General features: G+C 36.8%; 1 long non-coding RNA gene across 1 annotated transcript in view; it reads left to right on the forward strand.

The window, feature by feature from the left end:
• The first annotated feature begins 18,099 nt into the window (after positions 1–18,099).
• LOC118916706 (uncharacterized) overlaps positions 18,100–26,664 on the forward strand; it is a 184,223-nt gene continuing 175,658 nt past the window's right edge. The window contains exon 1 of the long non-coding RNA XR_008994602.1: positions 18,100–18,146. This is a non-coding gene — a long non-coding RNA (uncharacterized LOC118916706). The remainder of the gene's footprint in view (positions 18,147–26,664) is intronic.

Below are 26,664 nucleotides of genomic sequence, written 5' to 3' on the forward strand. Positions count from 1 at the left end.
ATTTGTTTATTCATTCATTTATTCTGTAAATATGTATTGAGCCTAGAAGGTGCCTGATATTGTGGTAGTTACTAGGATACAGTGCTGAGTAAAACAACATGGTCCTTGCTCTGTAGCAAAAGTGAAGCAGATATTAATCAGTGTATATGACCTAAGTAAATATAAATATACATATAACTAAAATGTGTCAAATGCTGTTAAAAGGGATACCAGAAGACCTAGAGGCCCTGACTTGGTCTGAGAAAGTGCTACAATGGGAAGGATGAGCAGGAGATTCCTGGAGAAAGAGGAAAGAATGAGTGCTCTGAGCAGAGAACAGTTCTTTTTTTTTAATTAATTTTTTATTTTTTGGTATAATTAATCTACCATAACACAAGGAACATAATGTTTGCTAGACTCCCCCCATCACCAAGTCCCCCCCACAAACCCCATTATAGTCACTGTCTATCAGCGTAGTAAGATGCTGTAAAATTACTACTTGTCTTCTCTGTGTTGCACAGCCCTCCCTATGCCCCCCACGCACTACATGCTAATCGTAATGCCCCCTTTCTTCCCCACCCTTCTCCCTCCCTTCCCACCCATCCTCCCCAGTCCCTTTCCCTTTGGTAACTGTTAGTCCATTCTTGGGTTCTGTGATTCTGCTGCTGTTTTGTTCCTTCAGTTTTTCCTTTGTTCTTACACTCCACAGATGAGTGAAATAATTTGGTATTTCTCTTTCTCCGTTTGGCTTATTTCACTGAGCATAATACCCTCTAGCTCCATCCATGTTGTTGGAAATGGTAGGATCTGTTTTCTTCTTATGGCTGAATAATACTCCATTGTGTATATCTACCACATCTTCTTTATCCATTCATCTACTGATGGACACTTAGGTTGCTTCCATTTCTTGGCTATTGTAAATAGTGCTGCGATAAACACAGGGGTGCATCTGTCTTTTTCAAACTGGGCTGCTGAATTCTTAGGGTAAATCCCTGGAAGTGGAATTCCTGGATCAAATGGTATTTCTATTTTGAGCTTTTTGAGGAACCTCCATACTGCTTTCCACAGTGGTTGAACTAGTTTACATTCCCACCAGCAGTGTAGGAGGGTTCCCGTTTCTTCACAACGTTGCCAACATTTGTTGTTGTTTGTCTTTTGGATGGTGGTGATCCTTACTGGTGTGAGGTGATATCTCATTGTGGTTTTAATTTGCATTTCTCTGATGACTAGTGATGTGGAGCTTCTTTTCATGTGTCTGTTGGCCATCTGAATTTCTTTTTTGGAGAAGTGTCTGTTCAGCTCCTCTGCCCATTTTTTTTTTTTTTTTTTGAGAAGGCATCTCTCATATTTACTGATCAAATGGTTGTTAACAACAATAAAATTCTGTATAGGGGACTCAATGCACAATCATTAATCAACCCCAAGCCTAATTCTCAACAGTCTCCAATCTTCTGAAGCATAACAAACAAGTTCGTACATGGTGAACAAGTTCTTACATGGTGAACAAGTTCTTACATGGTGAATAAGTTCTTACATGGTGAACAGTGCAAGGGCAGTTATATCACAGAAACTTTCAGTTTTGATCACACATTATGAACTTTAAACAATCAAGTCAGATATGATTATTTGTTTGATTTTTATACTTGATTTATATGTGAATTCCACATTTCTCCCTTATTATTATTATTTTTTTAAATAAAATGCTGAAGTGGTAGCTAGATGCAAGATAAAGGTAGAAAACATAGTTTAGTGCTGTAAGAGGGCAAATGTAGATGATCAGGTCTGTGCCTATAGACTAAGTATTAATCCAAGCTAGACAAGGGCAACAAAACATCCACGGATGCAGAAGATTTTTCTCAAAACAGGGGGGGTGAGGTTCTAAGCCTCACCTCTGTTGATCCCCAACTTCTCAACTGATGGCCCCCCTGCGACTGTGCCTGTCTTAGGTTGTTCCTCCCTTGAGGAATCTTACCCATCTCTGGCTAACCAGTCATCTTCCGGGGCCATACAGGGAAATGTAAAGTTGATAAGTGAGAGAGAAGCAATATTCTTTGAAAAGGTTAGGTTTTTACTTCTTTGCAGATTTATGCCCTATGGCTTCTATGCCCCGCCTTTGTCTTGAGGTATCTTTACCACTTGGAAGAATTATAATACTCAGTAATTTTTGATATGAGGCACGAATTCTACTGAAAGGTTGTAATTAGGAAGGAAGAAGAAAAGCTATAGAAGTAGCAGATGGAAGAAAACATGGGAAGATTGATTATTTCTTTGACATATCTTCTTGTAGAGTAACATAAGCATGTATAGGTTTTAAACTACTAATTAAATTGCATACACACATTAACATAATAGGAATACAGCTACATAACAAAAGCAGACCTACAATTGCCAGCCATATCCAGTGAAACCAAGAAAACCAGTTAGGTACCCTACTCATTTGTGAAAACTTATCAGTGATATGATGGATATTGTCTAACTGAATTTGAATAGTTTGAGAAAAATCAGACAAATTAAAACAACACATTCCTGGGAACTGTTCACATCCCATATGTTCTTTTAACAGTAGATAGTCTATAGTCACACGATTTTGGGGCACTGCAACTTGCACTTCTCCTAATTCTTGGTTGAATTCCGACAGTATAGATCCAGTCAAATTTGTTGTTTTACTGTATGCACAGGCCAGCTTAGATATCTCCTTCTTCATTCCAATGGCAAGTCCAGGATCCAGTGGGATGAATGCAGCTACAACTGCAACAGCGCCAGGATCTTTGTTGAAGTTTTTTGATGATCATCTTCTGGAGTGACTCTTCCAGAGGATGTTGATGTTGGAAGTTCTTCTTCATATCGTATCTTAATTCGTTTTCTGAGTAGCGAAATTAGGCTTTGATCCTCTGTATAAACACAAACAAACCCTTTGCCCACACTTTGATATGACCTTTATACCATTGTGAAGAACCTATTGGAGATAACCACACAGGAACTGCTTTTTCTTTTTTTATCAGAAAGATGTACTTACATAGCTTATCATCTGACACCCTCTAAAAGATCAAAATTAAGGATATGTAAAGCATGCATTAATCGTTGACTTGCAGTTAGTTTTATCCTATCAGGGAGTAATCCCCCTTTTCTTTCTCTTTTTTAAAAAAATTATCATTAATCTACAATTACATGAAGAATATTATGTTTACTAGGCTCTCCCCTATACCAAATCCCACACACACACACCCCGTTACAGTCACTGTCCATCAGCATAGCAAAATGTTGTAGAATCACTACTTGTCTTCTCTGTGTTGCACAGCCCTCCCCTTTCTCCCACCCCCTCCATTGTGCATTCTAATCATAATACCCCCTTTCTTCCCCCCCATCCCTCCCTACCCACCAATCCTGCCCAGTCCCTTTTCCTTTGGTACCTGTTAGTCCATTCTTGGGTTCTGTGATTCTGCTGCTGTTTTGTTCCTTCAGTTTTTCCTTTGTTCTTACACTCCACAGATGAGTGAAATAATTTGGTATTTCTCTTTCTCCATTGGGTTATTTCACTGAGCGTAATACCCTCTAGCTCCATCCTTGTTGTTGCAAATGGTAAGATTTGTTTTCTTCTTATGGCTGAATAATATTCCATTGTGTATATGTACCACATCTTCTTTATCCATTCATCTACTGATGGACACTTAGGTTGCTTCCAGTTCTTGGGTATTGCAAATAGTGCTGCGGTAAGCATAGTGGTGCATCTGTCTTTTTCAAACTGGAGTGCTGCATTCTTAGGGTAAATTCCTAGGAGTGTAATTCCTGCATCAAATGGTAAGTCTATTTTGAGCATTTTGAGGAATCTCCATACTGCTTTCCACAATGGTTGAACTAATTTACATTCCCACCAGCAGTGTAGGAGGGTTCCCCTTTCTCCACAACCTCGCCAACATCTGTTGTTGTTGGTCTTTTGGATGGTAGCCATTGTTACTGGTGTGAGATGATATCTCATTGTGGTTTTAATTTGCATTTCTCTGGTAACAAGCGATGTGGAGCATCTTTTCATGTGTCTGTTGGCCATCTGAATTTCTTTTTTGGAGAACTGTCTGTTCAGTTCCTCTGCCCATTTTTTAATTGGATTATTTGTTTTTTTTTTGTTGAGGTGTGTGAGCTCTTTATATATTTTGGATGTCAAGCCTTTATCGGATCTGTCATTTACAAATATATTCTCCCATACTGTAGGGTACCTTTTTGTTCTATTGATGGTGTCTTTTGCTGTACAGAAGCTTTTCAGCTTAATATAGTCCCACTTGTTCATTTTTGCTGTTGTTTTCCTTGCCCGGGGCGATATGTTCAAGAAGAGGTCACTCATGTTTATGTCTAAGAGATTTTTGCCTATGTTTTTTTCTAAGAGTTTTATGGTTTCATGACTTACATTCAGGTCTTTGATCCATTTCGAATTTACTTTTGTGTATGGGGTTAGACAGTGGTCCAGTTTCATTCTCTTACACGTAGCTATCCAGTTTTGCCAGCACCAGCTGTTGAAGAGACTGTCATTTCCCCATTGTATGTCCATGGCTCCTTTATCAAATATTAATTGACCATATATGTTTGGGTTAATGTCTGGAGTCTCTAATCTGTTCCACTGGTCTGTGGCTCTGTTCTTGTGCCAGTGCCAAATTGTCTTGATTACTATGGCTTTGTAGTACAGCTTGAAGTTGGGGAGTGAGATCCCCCCCACTTTATTCTTCTTTCTCAGGATTGTTTTGGCTATTCGGGGTCTTTGGTGTTTCCATATGAATTTTTGAACTATTTGTTACAGTTCGTTGAAGAATGTTGCTGGTAATTTGATAGGGATTGCATCGAATCTGTATATTGCTTTGGGCAGGATGGCCATTTTGACGATATTAATTCTTCCTAGCCAGGAGCACGGGATGAGTTTCCATTTGTTAGTGTCCCCTTTAATTTCTCTTAAGAGTGTCTTGTAGTTTTCAGGGTATAGGTCTTTCACTTCTTTGGTTAGGTTTATTCCTAGGTATTTTATTCTTTTTGATGCAATTGTGAATGGAGTTGTTTTCCTGATTTCTCTTTCTATTGGTTCATTGTTAGTGTATAGGAAAGCCACAGATTTCTGTGTGTTAATTTTGTATCCTGCAACTTTGCTGAATTCCGATATTAGCTCTAGTAGTTTCAGAGTGGAGTCTTTAGGGTTTTTAATGTACAATATCATGTCATCTGCAAATAGTGACAGTTTAACTTCTTCTTTACAAATCTGGATTCCTTGTATTTCTTTGTTTGGTTTAATTGCCATGGCTAGGACCTCCAGTACTATGTTGAATAACAGTGGGGAGAGTCGGCATCCCTGTCTTGTTCCCGATCCCAGAGGAAAAGTTTTCAGCTTCTTGCTGTTCAGTATGGTGTTGGCTGTGGGTTTATCATATATAGCCTTTATTATGTTGAGGTACTTGCCCTCTATACTCATTTTGTTGAGAGTTTTTATCATGAATGGATGTTGAATTTTGTTGAATGCTTTTTCAGCATCTATGGAGATGATCATGTGGTTTTTGTCTTTCTTTTTGTTGATGTGGTGGATGATGTTGATGAATTTTCGAATGTTGTACCATCCTTGCATCCCTGGGATGAATCCCACTTGGTCATGGTGTATGATCCTTTTGATGTATTTTTGAATTCGGTTTGCTAATATTTTATTGAGTATTTTTGCATCTCTATTCATCGGGAATATTGGTCTGTAATTTTCTTTTTTGGTGTGGTCTTTGCCTGGTTTTGGTATTAGGGTGATGTTGGCTTCATAGAATGAGTTTGGGAGTATTCCCTCCTCTTCTGTTTTTTGGAAAACTTTAAAGAGAATGGGTATTATGTCTTTTCTGTGTGTGTGATAAAATTCCGAGGTAAATCTGTCTGGCCTGGGGGTTTTGTTCTTGGGTAGTTTTTTGATTACCATTTCAATTTATTTGTTTGTAATTGGTTTGTTTAACTTTTGTGTTTCTTCCTTGGTCAGTCTTGGAAGGTTGTATTTTTCTAGGAAGTTGTCCATTTCTTCTAGGTTTTCCAGCTTGTTAGCATATAAGTTTTCATAGTAGTCTTTAATAACTCTTTGTATTTCTGTGGAGTCTGTAGTGATTTTTCCATTCTCATTTATGATTCTGTTGATGTGTGTTGATTCTCTTTTTCTCTTAATAGGTTTGGCTAGAGGCTTATCTATTTTGTTTATTTTCTCAAAGAAACAGCCCTTGGTTTCATTGATTTTTGCTATTGTTTTATTCTTCTCAATTTTGTTTATTTCTTCTCTGATCTTTATTATGTCCCTCCTTCTGCTGACTTTAGGTCTCATTTGTTCTTGTTTTTCCAGTTTCAATAATTGTGATGTTAGACTATTCATTTGGGATTGTTCTTCCTTCTTTAAGTGTGCCTGGATCGCTATATATTTTCCTCTTAAGACTGCTTTTGCTGCGTCCCACAGAAGTTGGGGCTTTGTGTTGTTTTTGTCATTTGTTTCCATATATTCATTGATCTCTATTTTAATTTGTTCATTGATCCATTGATTATTTAGGAGCATGTTGTTAAGCCTCTATGTTTTTGTGAGCCTTTTTGTTTTCTTTGTAAAATTTATTCTAGTTTTATACCTTTGTGGTCAGAAAAGTTGGTTAGTAGAATTTCAATCTTTTGTAATTTACTGAGGCTCTTTTTGTGAGCTAGTATGTGGTCTATTCTGGAGAATGTTCCATGTGCACTTGGGAAGGATGAATATCCTGTTGCTTTTGGATGTATAGTTCTATAGATGTCTATTAGGTCCATCTGTTCTAGTGTGTTGTTCAGTGCCTCCATGTCCTTAACTTATTTTCTGCCCAGTGGATCTATCCTTTGGGGTGAGTGGTGTGTTGAAGTCTCCTAAAATGAATGCATTGCATTCTATTTCCCCCTTTAGTTCTGTTAGTATTTATTTCACATATGCTGTTGTTCCTGTGTTGGGTGCATATATATTTAGAATGGTTATATCCTCTTGTTTGACTGAGCCCTTTATCATTATGTAGTGTTCTTCTTTATCTCTTGTTACTTTCTTTGTTTTGAAGTCTATTTTGTCTGATACTAATACTGCAACCCCTGCTTTCTTCTCTCTATTGTTTGCCTGAAATATGTTTTTCCACCCCTTGACTTTTATTCTGTGCATGTCTTTGGGTTTGAGGTGAGTTTTTTGTAAGCAGCATATAGATGGGTTTTGCTTTTTTATCCATTCTATTACTCTATGTCTTTTGATTGGTGCATTCAGTCCATTTACATTTAGGGTGACTATTGAAAGATATGTACTTATTGCCATTGCAGGCTTTAGATTCGTGGTTGCCAAAGGTTCAAGGTTAGCCTCTTTAGTATCTTACTGCCTAACTTAGCTCGCTTATTGAGCTGTTATATACACTGTCTGGAGATTCTTTTCTTCTCTCCCTTCTTATTCCTCCTCCTCCATTCTTTATATGTTGTTTGTTTTATTCTGTGCTCTTTCGTGTTTCCTTTAACTGCTTTTAGTGGGTAGTTGATTTTATTTTTTGCCTTTAGTTAGTATTTGGTTGGTCTGCTTTCTTTGCTGTGATTTTATTTTCTCTGGTGACATCTGTTTAGTCTTAGGAGTGCTCCCGTCTAGAGCACTCCCTCTAAAATACCCTGTAGAGGTGGTTTTGGGAGGCAAATTCCCTCAACTTTTGCTTGTCTGGGAATTGTTTAATCCCTCCTTCATATTTAAATGATAATCGTGCTGGATACAGTATCCTTGGTTCAAGGCCCTTCTGTTTCATTGCATTAAATATATCTTGCCATTCTCTTCTGGCCTGTAAGATTTCTGTTGAGAAGTCTGATGAAAGCCTGATGGGTTTTCCTTTATAGGTGACCTTTTTCTCTCTAGCTGCCTTTAAAACTCTTTCCTTGTCCTTGATCTTTGCCATTTTAATTATTATGTGTCTTGGTGTTGTCCTCCTTGGGTCCTTTCTGTTAGGAGTTCTGTGTATTTCTGTGGTCTGTTCAATTGTTTCCTCTCCCAATTTGGGGAAGTTTTCAGCAATTATTTCTTCAAAGACACTTTCTATCCCTTTTTCTCTTTCTTCTTCTGGTACCCCCATAATACTTCTTACCCATGTTATTTATATATTGAAGAATTTGGGTCACTTCCTTAAGACTGTTTATGAATTTGGATTTTCCTAATTAAATCATAATGGTGTCATTCTACCTGTTCCTTTATCTCCTGTATCCCTTGAAATTGGCATTTAAAGTTAGAAGTTTAACTAGTTTCAGTTTCAATTTTTTTCTTTTCTTAGGCAAGTGTCCTTCCATCAGGAAGCATATAATACCTGATTATCTCTTTTTGTGATGTTAACAATCGTTGAGAATCATTGCTCAGATGCCTAGATTAATTGGTGCAAAATAGTGGTAATGTAGTTCTAATATTCAAAAGTGGATTGTTTTGAAATATATTTAGTATAGATGAGACTTATTGATGGAATTTTAATAAGAGGATAAGAGAGAAATTGGGAGTGACTCTTGTACTTTTAGTGTGAGAAATTAGGTTGATTGTATTGCCAATTACTGACTTGGAGAGGGCCGAGATAGGTTTGGTGTGTGTGGAGAATGAAGAGTGTAGGATTATATACTTTTGAAGAATCCAAGAGTATGTTTCAAGAAGGCAGTCTGTAATTCAGAAAAGGGAGCAGAACTGTGTAATATATTCGTAATGCATATGGGTATTTAAAGTTGAGGATCTGATTAGATTGCCAAGTAGAAACATTTAGAAGAAGAAAAAAAGAAGACTTTTAAGAATCCTGAGCAATTGATCCTTAGATAGAACCATGCCGAGAATTAAACATAAAGACCAAACTGTCTTGGGAGGCCTCTTTGTGTTCACCAGTATAAGTTGGGGAGAATTATGACCCCTATACACCAGAGAAGAAAGATACTAATTTATGCTTGCTTAGGCGTAAGTAGTACTAACCCCCAAAAGGTAGAACAGGCACTTGCGGCACACTTGGACATCAGGTAGAATTTCTGTTTGACCATAAGGTAATAACCCTGGAAAGCACTACAGTGAGAGGAGTCATCACCACTGTCCCTATTGTGGCAGGTGGAATTCTAACATGACCACCAAGACCTTGTCACTTTGTGTTACTTTTGTGATTATGTTACATGGCAAAAGGCATTTTGCAGATGTAATTAAGGTTACTAATCTGCTGATCTTACTCTAGGGAGATTACTAAATGGACCTAACTTTATCACATAAGTCCTTCAAAAGCAGAGTTTACTTCTGATGGTGGAAGAGAAAGAGAGAACCTAAGTGTGAGAGGAATTTGAGACAGAATTGCTGGTTTGAAGGTGGAAGGGGCTACAGGGCAAGGAATACAGGCCATGAAGGAAATGAGGACCTTAGTCCAATAATCACAAGGGACTGATGTCACTAGTACTTAAACCCATGTTATAAAGAGAAAACATAGTAAAAATTATATCCAATTTGTCTTTTTATTTTGGAGATGTATGTATCTCTTGTGTCATTTTCAAATTACTGCTTGTAGTCCTTCTGTTATAAAAAATAAACATTAACCAGATCATTTTTTTAGGTCTCAGTAAAGAATTTCCAAATGTATTAGAATAGTTTTCATCTGTGGTTGATGAACATAACACATAGAAAATCTTCAATCTACTTTAATAAGTAGATGGCCCCCCAAACCAAACATGATGTAACAGTTAATTAAAATTTGCTGTCAAGAGATAATGTTTTCTCCTTACATAATTAATTTAAAATAAATCAATAGTCATGCATCACTTAAATGGAAAAAATCAAGAATTTTCTTTAATTATAATGAATATTATAAAGGGTTATAAACTCTGTATTTATGATAATAGACTAACCTAAAATGAAATATTTTGTTTTCTTATTAAAGGCCACTTTTTTCCCATATACCACACAAAAATATGAAATAACTAAAATATTTTAAGAGAATTCACAAGATTATACATTATTGTGGAAGAGGTTTAATAATCAGAAAAAGTAAGATATGATAGTTTGACAAATTCAAATATATTTTATTTGATAGGAGTGTCAGTGATAAAAATTTGATAATAATAATGTTATATTATTATTTGATTTTCCTTTGAGTTTTATTTCCTGATTTATTTGTACCTTCTCATGATTTGACTCTGATTTCTTGAGGTTCGCCTGCCAGACTCCTTCCCTCCTATTCCCCTCCTTCCTGCTTCCAAATTTAGTGAGCACCCACTATGGGTCAGCAGTCATCTAAGCCCTGGCATTATTATAGTGGACATGTCCCTGAGCACAAAGAACTTTAGGTCTAGAGGGCAAAACAGACAGGTAACAACTAAAGTGGCAATTATAATCCCCTACAACAATACACTCCGATACAGAGCAAAAAGAATGATAAGAAGTATCACACGTGGTAAGCAAGCCAACCCAGACTCAGGATGTTAGTCTCCATTTATGAAAAACACTTTTACGTTGAACTTTGATAGACTGATACATTCAAATGTGAAGAACGTTAATGATAGGATTGATAGCAACAATGTTATTCGATGGTTTGTTGACTCGGGCCAAGTGCAGAGTTCAGGAAGGAGTTCCCTAGAGGAGAGCACAGTGGAGTTGGCAAGGGCAGTGCACAGCGTCGGAGCTGGAGGAGAGAACAGCGGCCAGTTCACAGAGGACCTTCTAGGCCATGTTAAGAAGTTTCAACTTTATCCTAGGAGTAGTGGGAAGCTAAGAGGGTTGTAAGCAGGAGAGCACCGCGGTTTATTTTAGGATGTAGGAAGACTAGTCCTGCTTTAAGAGGGTGGGAAAGTGGAGGTGGGCTGTCTGGTATCATCATAGTGGACAGCAGTGGAAGGAATCCGGGGAAGAGACACTGGCATCCTAACCAGAGCAGTGGCTGTGGATATGGAAGAAGTGAGCAGACTCAAGAGACGTATAAGGGGTGTCAATTTTATTTAGAAACTTTAGAAAGAAGAAGAAGGAGTCAAGATTTTGTACTTTATAAACACCTATTTTAAGGAGTGAGTTTCTACTTAACTCTTGAGACTGGGTCCTTTTTTTCAAACTAGTCTCTCATCTGACCCAGAGTTGAGTATTTGGTCCTATCTCTGACCTTCTTAGAGAGAAGTTGTCAAAGCTTCTTGATGTAGTCCTGCATCTAACCTCCCCCTTCAATCCAAGAGCCAGGAGAACAGCCCAAGTCTGCATTTCAAATAATTTTTTTTGATGTAGTGTATGATTGTTCTTCATTCTTGTTATGTATGAGAAGTTTAAAAGTTACTTATAATTTGAGATGGTGGATCTTGGTGCATCCTGACAGAGGAAGGTTTTGTGTACATTTTTTTCCTGCTCTTTTCAGACTCACTCTGTGCTCTCTAGTACTCCATGTGACAGCAACTATATTTTAATACAATGACAGCTATGAAAAAATAAAACTATCAGTCATCATCAAGTATTTGATACATGGAGACAGAGGACGGGTTCATTTCTCTGTGTGACAGGGACAGAAGAGAGGTCAGTGATACATCATGTGGTACAGGATTTCCCCTTAAGCAATCTTCTGCGAAGACTTGCTCACAGTGTAGCAGCTTTTGTCTGGTGGGGGGCTCTTAAGACTGCTCCTCAGCTTGTGGCTGCAAATACTCTAGTCTGTGCTCTGTGTCATACTGGAGAAAGGAAAGGACACATTTCAAATGGATTTGGGGGAAGATTTAATTTTTGCCATTTATGAAGGCTGGGAACTAATATTAACAGCTGTTTAACTTGTGAGAAATTAATTAGATGACTTATAAATTATGTATGTGGGAAAAAGAAAATCTATCAATGGGTGGTTTGAGGATTCAGAAGTGTATTTAAGTTGATAACAAAAGGGATTTTGTGGAGCAGGTCACGTTTGGGGTGGGCTTTTGTTCTTCCTTTGTGCCTGAAAATGGTGAATACACAATTGTTCTTGTGCAATTCCCTGGTAGGCAGGGAGCGCGTCATCTCAATGGAGTTTATCCCTATGGGCTTGTCTGCTGTTTGGAAGCATAGAAGGCAATTGACAAACCTTTAATGGGAACTGAAAAGTCTCTAGAAGAACTGGAATGTCTGAATATCAAACCCATATGCCTAGCAACAGGACACAACCTCATAAGGAGCCCTTCTCCCAGAACACTTGAGAACAGAATAAACACAGTGACCCTGGAAGTCGAAACCAAACTTGTAATGAGAAAAGTGAACAGATATGATGCCAGAAGTAATTTATATTTCTATTTAAAAATCTCTTGTAGAGTAATAAAACATATTTCCTTACAGTGTATCAGTTTGACTTTTAAAGAAATAATTCATACTGTTGTGCTTTTCTTGGTTAATTATCTTTTCCACACCAAGAAACACAGGCAGTTGTAACACCCATGAACAGTTGCAAATTGGACCGCGATGTGTTAGAAATGTTCAATCTCACTTTGAAAGATACACTATGAATATGACTATCAATTAATACATGTTTTTAAAACTTCTATAAATCTATTTCTGGAATAATGTGGGGATATAATAACTAATTATAACTAAATAAAGTTTAAATTCAAAATAATTATTCCAGTTTAAATTCTATAATGAAATAAGAAATGACAAACTATAACTCAGGGAATAGTAGCTATTCTGAGTTAATGATACATTCATCTTTGGTCCCAATTTGGTAAGTATGATTAGAATCTTTAGTATAAATTAATTTATATTTCTTCAGTTGGTATGATGAAGCACTGAATGAAAAAAATCAAATTCCTGGGATTATCTGGTATTTCCTACAGCTTCTTCCTTTTACTCTTTTCCTTAATCTTTCTTGAAAAAAGATACACAGTTTTCTTTATTTAAGGAAAATAGCTTAGTTAACACTAAGCAACAGTGGGTCTAATCAAACTGAAAGAAATTGATGAGCTTGGCCTGGTATTAGAGACACTTCTAAAAGGAAAGTACAAATATACCTAAAGTATAGTCTAAATTCAAAAGAACATTTCCCCCCACATATTTTAGCAATCAGGTGGGCATGTATAATCCCAGATGAATGTGGCACCTCTTATTTTGGGGAAGATTGTCCAAAGACATCACTGTAGTATGAAATGTACTGCAGTATGCAATTGATGTTCATGGCAATATTATCCTTGAGTTTTTATCTTACACTTCTGGTTCTACAGAAGGAAAAATATAGAAAAATATTAACCGTGACTTTATTGTCACTTCTAAGGGCCTCTTTTAAATCACAGAGGCCCAAATATTAACCTAAATCTGTGTGGCTGAAATGTATCTCATTTTATTCTAAGCATTTGCATCTTCAAATCCACAGAGATGAATGTACCTGGAAACAAATGACCAGGTGAATATTAAACAGAAGGTTAATTATGCTCACTTACATTTTCAAATTGTTCCCAACAAATTATCTTGGGTAGGTGACACATCCGTCAAGGCAAGACTCTAATTTCATATTCACAGTAATGTGCTCCTGTAAACTGCTCTAATAAGGCTTTAACTAAGTTTTCCCTGTGACCTTACTGAGCTGAAATATTTCAGGCTGTGTATTTTGCAGTGTCCCCAATTAATTTCTGACCTTGGTGCTGCCTGGGTACAATGAGGCAAGTGAAGGGTGGAGATCAGATTTAATTTTGAATTTCCTGACTGCTGCTGGTTTGTATCTCAACTTGAACATTACTTAAACATGTTATTTTTGGCCAGTGACTTTTTTATGCAGCACACTGGGCAAATGTAATTAAGTCAGCTAAGTTTTGTTCTTAGCTGCCCTCTGAGTTCTTGTATGGGAACTTGGAGTCTCAACAGGAAACACCTGTATGGTAGTTGTATACCAAGCCTTCCCAGAGAATTAATATATAACATTGTTCCTGAACCTCACAAGCTCTTCCTCAAATAGAAATGCCCAGCTGTATTTGAGGGCTGTATTTTTAATTACTAGTGAAAATCCAACCTCTTGGCTCACAAGTGAACCTTGACATAAGGGTGTATTAAGGCTTGGCCATATTAAGGGTCAGCCACATCACTCATTTATTTTATCATTCAATTTTAGAGAATTGTTACTCAACCAACATTTATTGAATGCCTGCTCTGTGTACGGATCGTGGATATACAAAGAGAAATGTAGATCTTACACTCAAGAGAGATGAACAAGAAAAGCATTATTATCTTGAATAGAACCCAATTGGTTCCTTCTTAGGGACAGCCAGCAGATATTTGGATAGGCTGTTTACTTTGTGAAAACTAAGTTGAAAGCATACTATTAAAACTCCACATGACCTCTGTTTTTGGCAATATAGGGATTAAACATAATTTAAGAATACTCAATGGAAAATCTAGAAATAAAGGGTAAACATAACAAAACGACACATTGCATTTCATAGCTGAGCTCAAGATGAAGTTGGAAAAATCCTCAGAGACAATAAACAAAGAGGGTATCAAAAACAAAAGTGGTAACTCGAGGTGAGCATGAGGCTACAGTTGTCCTGGTAAGATTTGCTGCTTTACCTCACTCAGAGGTTTTAATAGTTGAGTGGCACAGGAACTAGGGCCTTGTGCCCAAGCCAAGATGAGACTCTGGAACTGAAATTCCAGCATAAAGCTAAGGTCTTGAAGAGTTGCAACCTTAGCGAAAGGGTGGACCAGAAGGCTATCTGCTGTAGTAGGGAAATGGTGGGGATATTTATCAGGGTCAGCCTCAGCTCAGCAAATTTCCCCCAAGATCCTACAATCACAGAATACTCTCATTCAAGTCTAGAATTTGAATTTACTGCAATAGGGATGTATAGATAACATCAGGCTAAAAAATGATTTAAAGTGATCAGGGATCAATAGTGTTCCATGGAGTATGTACGACAGAAGTAAATACAATTCTAGTCAAAAGTGATACATGTCTCAGCTAAACCTTTTAGAGTCCCACAATGAAGCACCAGGTGATAAAACAAATGAATAGTGAATTTCCAAAATATGCAAAGAACTTTTAAAACTCAACAATGAGAAAATAACCAATACAATAAAAAATGGACAAAGATCTGAATAGTCTCACTGAAGAAATATACAGATGACAAATAAGCTATGAAGGGACATTTGATATCATGTGTTATTAGAAAATTGCAAATTAAAACAACGAGATTGGTGAAAACCCCAAACACTGACAACACCAAATGCTGATGAGCATGTGGAGTAAGAGGAACTCTCATTCACTGTTGGTCAGGATGCAGAAGTGGCACAGCCACTCTGGAGGACAGTTTGACAGTTTCTTACAAAACTAAACATAGTCTTACCAAGTGACCTGGCAATTCTAAGGAGTTAGTCAAATGAGTTGAGAACCTTTATGTTCACACAAAAACATGCACCCTGATGTTTATAGCAGCTTTAGTCATAATTGCCAAGACCTGGAAGCAACTAAAATGGACAAACTGTGACAAATTCATACAGTGGGGTATTATTATTCAGCAATAAAATAAAATGAGTTCTCAAGCTGTGAAAAGACATGGAAGAATCTTAAAAGCATTGTGTCAGTGAAAAAAAGCCAGTCTGAAAAGAATACATACTGTATGATTCCAACTATATGTTGTTCTGGAAAAGACAAAAGTACAGAGACAGTAAAAAGATCAGCGGTTGTCGGAGGTTCAGGTGAAGAGAGGCAGAGATGAATAGGTGGGGCCCAGAGGATTTTTAGGGCATAGAAGCTATTCTGTATAATATTGCAATGGTGAATACATGACATTATACATTTATGGAAATGCATGCAACTGTTTAACACAAAGAGTGGACCACAGCGTAAACTACAGACTTTAGTTAATCATAAAGTATCAGTGTCGTTCTTATCAATTATAACAAATGTAGCACATCGATCTGTAATGTCAATAACAAGGGAGACTCTGGGTGGGAAGGAGGAGCAGGTGTATGGGAATTCTCTATCTTACTGCTCATATTTTCTGTAAACCTAGAATTTCATTCAAAAATAAAGTGAATTAATTTAAAAAATTATAAAACAAACAAAGAAGCTACCATAAAGGAGAGTCAGTTGGAATAGCTGAAAGGGGATTAGCACTTTGGCAACATCAAATAATTTATTTATTAAATATAGAATATAAAATTACAGTGTTTGAAAAGATTACATTGATCAAGAAATAAGAAAAGATGATAAAGAAAACTAGGGATATTTGAAAATTAGTCAATAGACATTCTAGAAAAAAAGCTGTAGTTGAAATTAAAAACTTAGAACATTAGACTTCCACTTTAAGTCAAGATGGAATAACAGGGACTTTATTTACCCTCCCACCTGAACCAACTAAAAAATAAAATACAAGAAACAATGGTTTCCAAGCACTAGATATCAGATATCAAGAGACCAGTGATATCTGTGACATAAGTAACAAATAAGGTCAGTCCTGTGGTTTCCTGAGTTGCTGTCTTTAACAGAGATTCCATGCCATGGTGCAGGAATGGGAACTCAGGCAGAACCCAGTAGCCTCACCCAGTTGAGGAGATAGAACTGATAGCCCTGGAAAGCCAAGGTAACCAGATATTGCAGGACAGATTACCTGAAAGGAGAGCACTATACAGCTAGAGAACTCTGGGGATGTGTAGAGGGTTACCCCCGTGTATTCAGGAGACTTCTGGTCAGATTGTGCATTTGGGGAAATTACCAGAGGCTGGAGCTGCTAAACCATCCAGAAGGATTAGAAGTAATAGTGCCTGATGGCAAGAGAGGGCTGAGAATAGTATCCAGCTATTCTAGGCAGACTGGAAAAATCTCAAGTTTCACAGGGTTTTTGGTAAAGTACAGAGAAGGGTCTTGCCTCAGCAGTGGTGAATAAATAGCTCTACAATGAGATGGTCCAGTTCTACCCAACAAATCTTTAACGTGATATCAAAATGATCAAATCATTCCTAAGTAACCTAACTGCATCCCAGATAGCGCTCATGCATATCTATGGGAATACCAAGTATCCAGAATTCAATATGAAATTCAGAATGCCTGAATCAGAAATTTACCAGGCATTCAAATCAGGAAAAATCCCATTCATACTGAGGAAATAAGTCGATCAGCTGAAACCAACCTAGAACTGACACAGATGTTAGAATTAGCAGACAAGAACTCTAAAACAATTATTATAATGGTATTCCATACATTCAGAAAGTTAAATAGGGACATATAAAGGACCTAAATCAAACTTCCAGAGATGAAATTTACAGTGTGCACTGGATGAGATTAATCCAATTTTTCTTTGTAAAAGAAAATATGAGTAAACTTGAAGACATGGCAATATAAACTATCCAAAATGAAACCCAGAAAGAAGAGAGAATTTAAATAAACAAAAACAAAACAATAAACAGAAATTTAGCCAGCCGAATCACAACTTTGTGGCTTAATATACATATTAAGAAGAGGACAGAGCAGGAGACAGAGCAAATATTTGAATAAATAAATGGCCAAAACTTTCCCAATTGATGCTAATTATAAACTCATAGATCCAAGGAGCTTCAATAATAAAATATAAAGAAAATTATACCAATGCACATCCTAAGACACTTGCTCAAAATCAATCCGAAAGAAAAATCTTAAAAGTAGGCAGAAAGAAAAATTCTATTACATGGAGAGGAACAAAGATAAGCATGAAAGCAGATTATAGTCAGAAATAATGCAAATGAGAAGGCAGTGGAGCAATATGTTCAAAGTATGAAAGATTAAAAAAACCTATTGGCCTAGAATTCTATACTGTAGTCCCCTCCTCATCTGAGGGGATAGTTCCAAGATCCCCAGTGGAAGCCCGAAATCAGGGATAGTATCGAACCCTGTATGTACTGCTTTTTTCCTGTATATACAGTATGATAAAGTTTAATTTATAAATTAGGCAAAGTAAGAGATTAGCAGTAGCTCATAATAAAATAGAACAATTATAACAAAATGCTGTACTAAATGTTATGTGAATGTGGTTTCTCTCTCTCACAAATTATCTTACTGTGCTGTACTCCCCCTTCTTATGATAAAAGATGATAAAACGCCGACGAGGCGATGACGGTGAGTGAATGACGTGAGCATTTGACCCTACCGTCAGGCTACTCTTGACCTGACGCTACGTAAGGAGTTTATCTGCTTCCGGGCTTGCAGACTGAAGGTCCTGCCAGGTAACTGAGACGGAAACGCCAAGTCGCTGTAAGTGGGGTGGGGGCTCCTGTACTTTTCTCTCTTCACCTTTCATAACCTGCATTTTCACCATGGTGAAGCACAGTGTGTTTAAACACGGATTTATATTTACTTAACCTGCTTGGCACTCGGTGTTCATGGTCTTAACACTCATATCTTTTTAAAAGTCTTTAAAATTACTGGCTACTTACTGGCTAAGTATTTTTTCTGCCATTCCCGCTGTAGTTTTTCTGGAGTCCCAGTGAGCACATGTTGAATCCACTCAAACCATTTCCATCACTATTAACTACTCTTATATTTTTAAGCTCCTTATTCTTCTTCATTATTCTGGCAAAACACCTCAGTAATTTCTCCTTGTTCACTAATTGTCTCTATTTCCGGGTCCAGTGTAGAGATTCCTTTTTGGTTTTATTTTTTAATTTCATTACTGCATTATTTATTTTAAATATTTTTACTTTACTATTTTTAATTTTCTGTTCTCTTTGTGATTTTATATATTTTGCTTTTTGTCCAATGGACTTAGGCCTTCTAACTCTTTGAGACTCCTTAGCATATACAGTTTAAATTGATGTTCACATTGCTTTATTATATTTTCATGTGATTATATGGAATTCATCTCACCGACGTTGTTCCTACATTGATTTCCTCACGAACTTTGAAATATTGGTTTCCAGGTTCACCTTGAAGTCTGTCATGTTCTGCAGTGTGCGTTAGGATCTCTCTATTCCACAGATACTGTAAATAGTGCAAATCCAGATGCCACCCTCGTGGATGATAGTCTCTGCTCCGATTTCCAGGCCCTGTTTACTTCCTCTTGTCCCCTTAGTGATACAGCTTCATAAAAGCTGTGACTGTCAGTTCACATAAATGGTGAGCACCCCTGTTCTGAGCTTTCATTCATGGCAGAGAGAGGTTCACTGCAGCTCCTAGTTTTAGGCTATGAATTCTGACTTAGTCCTGTCTCATATGTGGAACGTTAGTTTTTAATACCCACTAGAGCCAAAACTGCCCGCAGTCTCTTGGTGCTTTCAGTTCTGGCACCAGCAAACCCACCTACTGCTCTTTATTTATTTTCCATTTCTGATCAGGAGGCTGTATATCTTTTTTTTCCTAGATCAGTTTCAAATTTCCAATTAATTTTGTTTCAGTTAAAGTTCGTGTGGGAGATGGGTACAAATTTAGCACACATGGACTTAACACTGTTCATTTTGTGAAAAGGTAGAAATATTTAATTGAACTGTTTTGAATTCTGATTATTATAGTTGCTCTTATTTAGGCAAGTGATTCAGTGGCCCTTGGATAGGCAATGAAATAGTGTTTTGGTGAAATTCCTTTAAATAATAATAGGATAGTCGAGTTACTTTTTGAAACACATGGTTTATTATATGCGTCCTGTTCAATCCAAATACTTATTTACTGAGTTTAGTGACACCATGTTTTGTTTTATTTATTGGAAACCTGGACTTAATAACTTCATTGTCTCCCAAAGATCAGATATAGTCAATGTAATATTCAGGGAGCAGGACCAAAGTATGCCTTGAAACCTTATTGTAAAAGATTAATAATCTTCCATTCAACAGGTTCTTTTTTTTTGGTCTTCCTTCAAATGTTCACGTGACCGATAACTTATCCATGTGTATTGTGTGTTACAAATGAGCTTGTCAGAAAAGGAATTATATATGTCCGGGATACAGAGATAACTTAACCTCAGGACCCATTTCCCATGCCCCACCCCTGGGTAAGAGTGTTCTTTCTTTAGGAAGATGAATTTTTTCATTATTGTCCAGCAATGGTTATTATAGTAAGTTGGTCTCAGATTACAGAGATTTTACATACTTTAAGGTTTACTTTGCTTTTTGCTGGGAGGATATATTTGTAATGGAAAACTAAGGAACATGGTTTGTGTTGCTTTCCAAAGGGGACTGAATGTGAAACAGCAAATTCTTATTACACTAGACACAGAAGCAAACATCTTCTACCCAGAGCAATTTCACATGGACTATTTTAAAACATCTCTTATTTCTCTGAAGTTGACAGTTAACATTTTACATAGCATGTAAGCTATCTCTTCTTTAAACAAGAATTCAAATTGCTAAACAGCTTTCATTGTACAGAATTTTAGTAACAGAACTGTAGAAAAAAGTATTTCACAGGGAGACAAATATGAGAGACAAAATTTACCAAAATTGAGATTAAATTAAATTAGGAGACTTACATTCACCAAGCCCAAACTTTAGATGTTCATAAAAAGAAGAAATAAGAATATTCAGAAAATACCCAGAGCTCTCTACATGTGGAATTAGTCAGGGGAAGAGTTGTTAGGCCAGGGGGTAAAAGAATCAGAAAAAGGGAGCCTGGGATTTTAGGTCTCCTAAACACAGTTACTCCTCCATAATTTCTGAAAAGGAGGGCTCAGAACTATTTTTCTGTAACACCTTTCATGTAATACAGAAAAATGCCAATTTCTCATATCAAAGATTGCAGAAGGGGGAGGCAGTTGGAGATCAAAAGCAAACAGTCCCTCACTCTCCTCCCCCATCTAATGCTACCATGTGCTATTAGGTGTAAACACAACTGAGTCTAATGTAGACTCTGTGTACTTTGCTTCATAACCTTCCCTCGGCCTCACACAATGAGCAATAAGGAGATGCAAAATCCTGTGTTTACAAGTGGAATGCTCCAGGGTCATTCTATGAAACAAGACAAAGATGTTCCCACTTGGGGCATCTGAATACATTCTTGGAAAGATTAAAATAGAATAATAGGTCAAGCCATGGGCTGTGTGGGTCACACCAGTGCCAGATGAGCTGAAGTGGGCATCCTAGTCCTAAATTGCTATAACAGGTGAGTTGGCCTGGAAAAAAATAGGTGAGTTAGTCCATTTTATGAATATTCACATGCACCAATCACAGCCAAAAATATGGGAGGAAAAAAGATCTAAAAGAGTTTCTTGGAGGGTGGGAGAGGGATTATGTTGTTTAAATTGGAACTAGATACAAATTGAAGTGTTCTCCTGCCTGAATGGGAAAGTTTTCAAAGTAAATTTAGTAATTCAAAAGTAAAAAATTTTACATTTGGCATGAGATAGCTCTTAGACAGCAAATGCAATAACTTCTAAGAAATACAGATTTCAAAAAATTATCAGCATTCCTGATACCTTGCATGAAATTTTTGTTTGTCCTAAATGAATGACTACTTGGAAAGCAGCTACAAAAAGTATCCACAAAAAGCTCATAGGTGCCTGCCATTCATAAATCATTTTAAAAATATAGACTAATTATTAAGATTTAGACTCTGTTAATTAGAAGGTTGGTGGGCTTATCTTCATAGCAAAGGATGTTGGATATGTCAGCACAGTACTAAAATCTTTCAGTAAGCATCTTTTACTACATAAAATTTGCCATGTTTAATTAATTATCCCTTTCTTTTTTGGGCGTCTGCTCTGTTCAAGGCACTGTATGTGAGGGAGTGTAACATCATGGTCAAAAGCACAGGCTCTCTAGCCAGATCACTGTGTGATCTTCAGCAAGTAACTTAAACTCTCTGTGTTTCATTTCTTCACTCATAAAATGAGAATAATAGTACTTATTTCAAGGAGTTGTAAATATTCAAGGTTTTAATTACTGAAAATACATTTAAGGTGCATGGCACTTATATAAACTTTAAGTAAATTCAAGCTACAAAAATAATTGCATTTTACTTTCATATATGGTTTTTAGTTCTTACAAATATTTTCATGTATGCTATTAATTGCAACATTCTTATGAAATAGCCATTGTTAACCCAAATTTCAAATATTGCTCAAGGCCACTCAGCCAGTAAGAGCCAAATTTGGAAGCAAGGCACAAGTCCCATAGTTTCTGCTCCAGGATGTAACCCACTGTGTCCACTGTCCCTTGGTAATTGGGTTTAACTAAGTCTGGGGATAAGTAATACACACACATACAGTTAGACAGAACTTTGAATATGCAAAGAAATTAACTCATGAAGAATGTACTTTACAAAAGAGAAGTAGTTAAACATGGTGGAGGACACGAACAGAGCACAAGAAAGAGGCAGTTAACCAGGAGCCGTAAGCTTGTTTCATCGTGTTTCTCAGTATACTGAGTACTCTGGCAACTGGTGGCTAAGAAAGAAACCCAACCCTTGAGTCTGCGCTAGTGGGATCCTGGAAGTCCTCCCCAGGTGGCCAGGACCTTGCTGTAGGGCAAGCAGAGTCACAGACCCGGACACCCACTGCGGGAAAGCAAGGCAGTGAGTGTTCACAGTGAAATAATTTGTAACCCTTCGTCTTGTTTGGGTTTTCAGAAACAAATCAAGGACAGCACAAATAGAATGTAAAGTGGCCTTTGTGTCATGCCCTCTACTATAACCAGCAGATGCCTGATCATAATGCAGGCCAGTGCTGGGAAATCTATTTACATAATGAAACATGCTGTTTCCGTGTTCTCTGGAAACTGCTTCCCCAAGTTCCTGTGTTTCTCTTGTTGAGATGATTTGGAAAGGGGGTGCTTTACCATGTTGACTCCCAGCATTAAAATCCCTGGACCTAGAGCCCTCAAAATATATAGGAACATTTATCAAGTAGTCGCAAATGAAACAAAAATGTTACTTGTATCATTGTTGCCTGTCATAAATTTTCCTAAAGGATAGCTAAGAATGCCAAAGGATTCGCTGCTTTAATCTACAATCATGAAACACTGACAGCATGCATGGGAAAAATGTAACTTTAATATTTAATAAATATGGCATCTTTTAAGAAAACAAATGTTTCAAAACTTGAGGTATAGAGAGGAGAGAGGGAAAAAGAGAGCCTTTAAATGGAAAATGTTGGGAATTTTTCCCTAGTAGATAAAGAGAAGTCATTTTCCGGTGGAAGAATAAAAGAGGTGAAGGTTCAGGGAATCATAAAGCAGAAAAGAATAGGAGAATACGCTCTGCTGGTGTCACAGACTTACCAGGGTCTGGAAAGAAATGTAACTTGGAGTTAGAAAAGAGAGATGCTAAATTTTGTTTGACTATCCAGGGCTTCTCCTGCTTCATATTGAAAAAAAAGGGGGGGGAGGTATTTCAAGTAAATATTTATAGAATTTCATTGCAATAAATATGTTCAGAAGTAAAATACATATCCATCCATAAGCTGGCAGTCTACCAATTAATGGAAAGTTTATAAGCAAATTTAGCTACACATCAAATAGTAAGATAGAAAGTGGCATATAGTAGAGCTAAGACTATAAAGCCAATAATTAAAAAAATAGTAGCTATGCAGAGATTATCACAGCTCTGGTGGTACTACTAAAATATCAAGAGTAAGATTTGTGTCCAAGTTCAGTGTTGTTTACAGTATGATTAAATAAAAACTTCTGGGCAGGCTTCTTTTAAAACTTCGATAAGATGGATAATTTTATAGAAAAATACTTCTGATTCAACTTCACTCCAGTTGAGAGAAATCCTCAGGAAACCAATTGCCATAGAATAAATGGGGAAGTAGTTAAAAAATTACCAGACTTATAGGTGGTGTCACAGAAGACTTGCTTCACCCTCCAAGGAAGGTTTTAAAAACCATATTATCTCAATGCTCCTTAATTATTCCAGCGCAGGGAAAAAGAGGAAAACTTAAAACTTTTAAGTTTACTTTAGGGAGAGAGTAAAAGATATTTTTCTAAAACTTGATAGATCCCACTGAAGAAAGAAAACTGTAGACTAATCCCACCTATTAACACCTGTATACAAATGTCAGATCAATTACTGGCGAATAAAATTCAACAATACATTAAAAAGCTATACAGCCTGACCAAGTAAAATCTATTCAAGGAATTGAAGAGTGGTTAAATATTAGAAAATACATTAATAAAATCTAACACATTATTGAATTAAGATTTTAAAAAAATGAATAGTTCTGTTCCTCATAGAGGCAAGAAAGGCATTTGGCAAAATTCAACACCTTTCATGCTTTGATAAAACAAAGCACTCAATAACAATAGAAGGAAAAGTCCTTAATATGTAATACATGTTAAATCCCTCCACTGAGCTGGGCCAAACTATGCATGCCTCTCAGTACTACATAAACTTACTGAAACTCAAGTGAAAGTGTTACATGGATTTAAAAATGGAAAACAACATTAAAAAAATATTAGTAAAAGATGTTTGCGAACAAATCCTTAAGATCATTCTGAATTGAAGTGCACGAATGACTAGGCAGAGACTAGTGAGTGAGACACACCCCAAGAGAGACTGACATGACATCAGTTGAACCCGGACACCTTCATTAGAGTTAGTCGTAAAAGGTGAGTCCATGAGTGAAAGGGAGCCCAGAGTGCTTTCTGCCTCTTGGAACTAACTTAGAGTTAGTTAGAATAGAGAACTATTCTTTGAGAATAGTGTGGATATTCTTTTATTTTTTCCCTCCAGTTTTTGATAGCTTGGATGTCTCTAGAATGATAGAAATGATTTTTGACTTCTTATTTTTCACAAGAACCAGCTTAGGAAATACAATGTAATGAAAAAAATCCATACATGATTGACCTTATTACTAGTCAATAAGATCAATGTTTGCCTCCCCACTTATATTTTTTCCCCCAATTCCTTTGCTGCGATTTATACATTGCTCTGAAACTTTTGTCTTCCTGGAATTCTTTCAGAAATTACAACTGCTTGTCAGTAACTTCAAAGTATCACAATTTCATTTTGCAAAGAGGAATTATAAGAGTATGTTGAGAATTTGAAAGTGTTATATAAGGAAAATGCCTTTGTAACTATATTTCTATTTCACACGTAAGGTAGGGCAAAAAACAAGCAAGGATGTTGGTAGTGTCCTGTCAGAGTATGTTCCATTTGTCGTGATTGTGTAAACACCTATAATCTATCACTCCATTTTCCTAGCCTCTTTTTAACAGATATACAGAGAAAGGAGGATGAACATTCCTCTGAATATACAAAGACTTGGGATATTCTTTCCCTTTACTTGAGAGAAAGAAAAACAAACTGCATAGGCATAGAAAGCTCTGGCTCTCATAGAAAGCTCTCTTAGACTTGGGAGTGGGAGGGTTGCTGCTCAGGCACTTTCATTGAGGAGTTTATACTGGATGGAAGAGCTGGAATTTGCAGGGCAGGGGTGATGGGCAAGGTTTACTGTGCTACGCCCAGAGGGGAAGTTGTGCTGTTTACTCATTAACGTTTATAGAGAAAAAAAATTATCCAATTACCAATAGCCATGGAGCAAATTCATGGTAAAAGAAACATATATTCCCATTGTTGAATTTTAAGTTTAATTAATTAATATTGATGCCCAATGATGAATTTTAAATTTAAGAACATTGGCAACTTATGGTTTTTAATGGCCTACATGGTAATGGTATTTTCAATTTCTTTGGAGGCAAACATTTTGAATGAGAAGAGCTGCCTGAGGGCTGAGACTGTGCCTGACTGTTCACCATTGGATACTTCTCCACTAGTGTGAACATTTCAGATACATATTGGAAGCCTTATAAATATCTCCGTATGAATGACAACCTGAGATGATCTATTCCATGCTTAAACTAATGGAATCAACCAATGAATAGCATTGAGCTATGTGACTTTAAGTAACATCTATGTTGATCTATGCTGATTTGATAATATTGCTGGGGCCATTCCATCAAGTGTTTGGAGAATTGATGGGCAGGATTAACAAAAGTCAGGGCCTACAGCTGACTCCATAAATGGACACTCCTTAGAGAAGTTCTCCATGTTATCACTCATCAATTAAGGAAAACACTTTGTTCTTAGGCCTAATTGACTTCTTTTCTCCTCTCTGACATAGATGCTTCATGCTTAGAACCCCACAGGCTCTGGGTTACGAGTAAGGTCAAGTAGCAAGATTTGGAAGGTGCTTGGCTAGACAAATCTAGTAGAAAAATAGTAAAACATAATAGTATCTAAAACTGTAGTTTTTTACTCCCCTGTTACAGTATAATCTTCCTGTTTGTAAGGGCTCTTTTTCTAAGATAATATTATCCTTCTAGGCATTTAGTACAGGGCTATGCAGCCAACTGGCTTCCACTGATTATTGATAATTAGGTATTTATTTAACAGGATGGACAGCCATCTAACTTGGATGTTTTAGTTCTCTCTCTAATTGGAAGCAGGACTTCCCTAGATCAGAGTATTTCTATGATTTCTCTCTGAAGGATGTATTCATGGCCTCAGAACTCAATTATAGTGTGATAGCAGGAACATCTTCTACATCAAATGGTAATGTGACCTAAGAGGTTATTTTGATGTGGGTATTCTAGGTCCTCTGTGTTCCTGTATGTAGTAATATCACTTTTTTTTCACATGCCTAGTATTGATATGATGACTTTTGCTTTTCAAAAGGATTCTGTCTACTTACTGTTTAGGTTAGGTAAACTCTTTCGCCATTTCACTCCCCATAAAGACATTGGTGTCTCTAACAGGCATTGACAACTGTAGGGAAAGGTTGATATACTATAAGTAATGCTACTGTTTGTTGGTCATCCAATTAAAAGTTTGAGATTTTGGTTTACCT

Source organism: Manis pentadactyla, chromosome 17, assembly GCF_030020395.1.
Source record: "Manis pentadactyla isolate mManPen7 chromosome 17, mManPen7.hap1, whole genome shotgun sequence".
NCBI lineage: Eukaryota > Metazoa > Chordata > Mammalia > Pholidota > Manidae > Manis > Manis pentadactyla.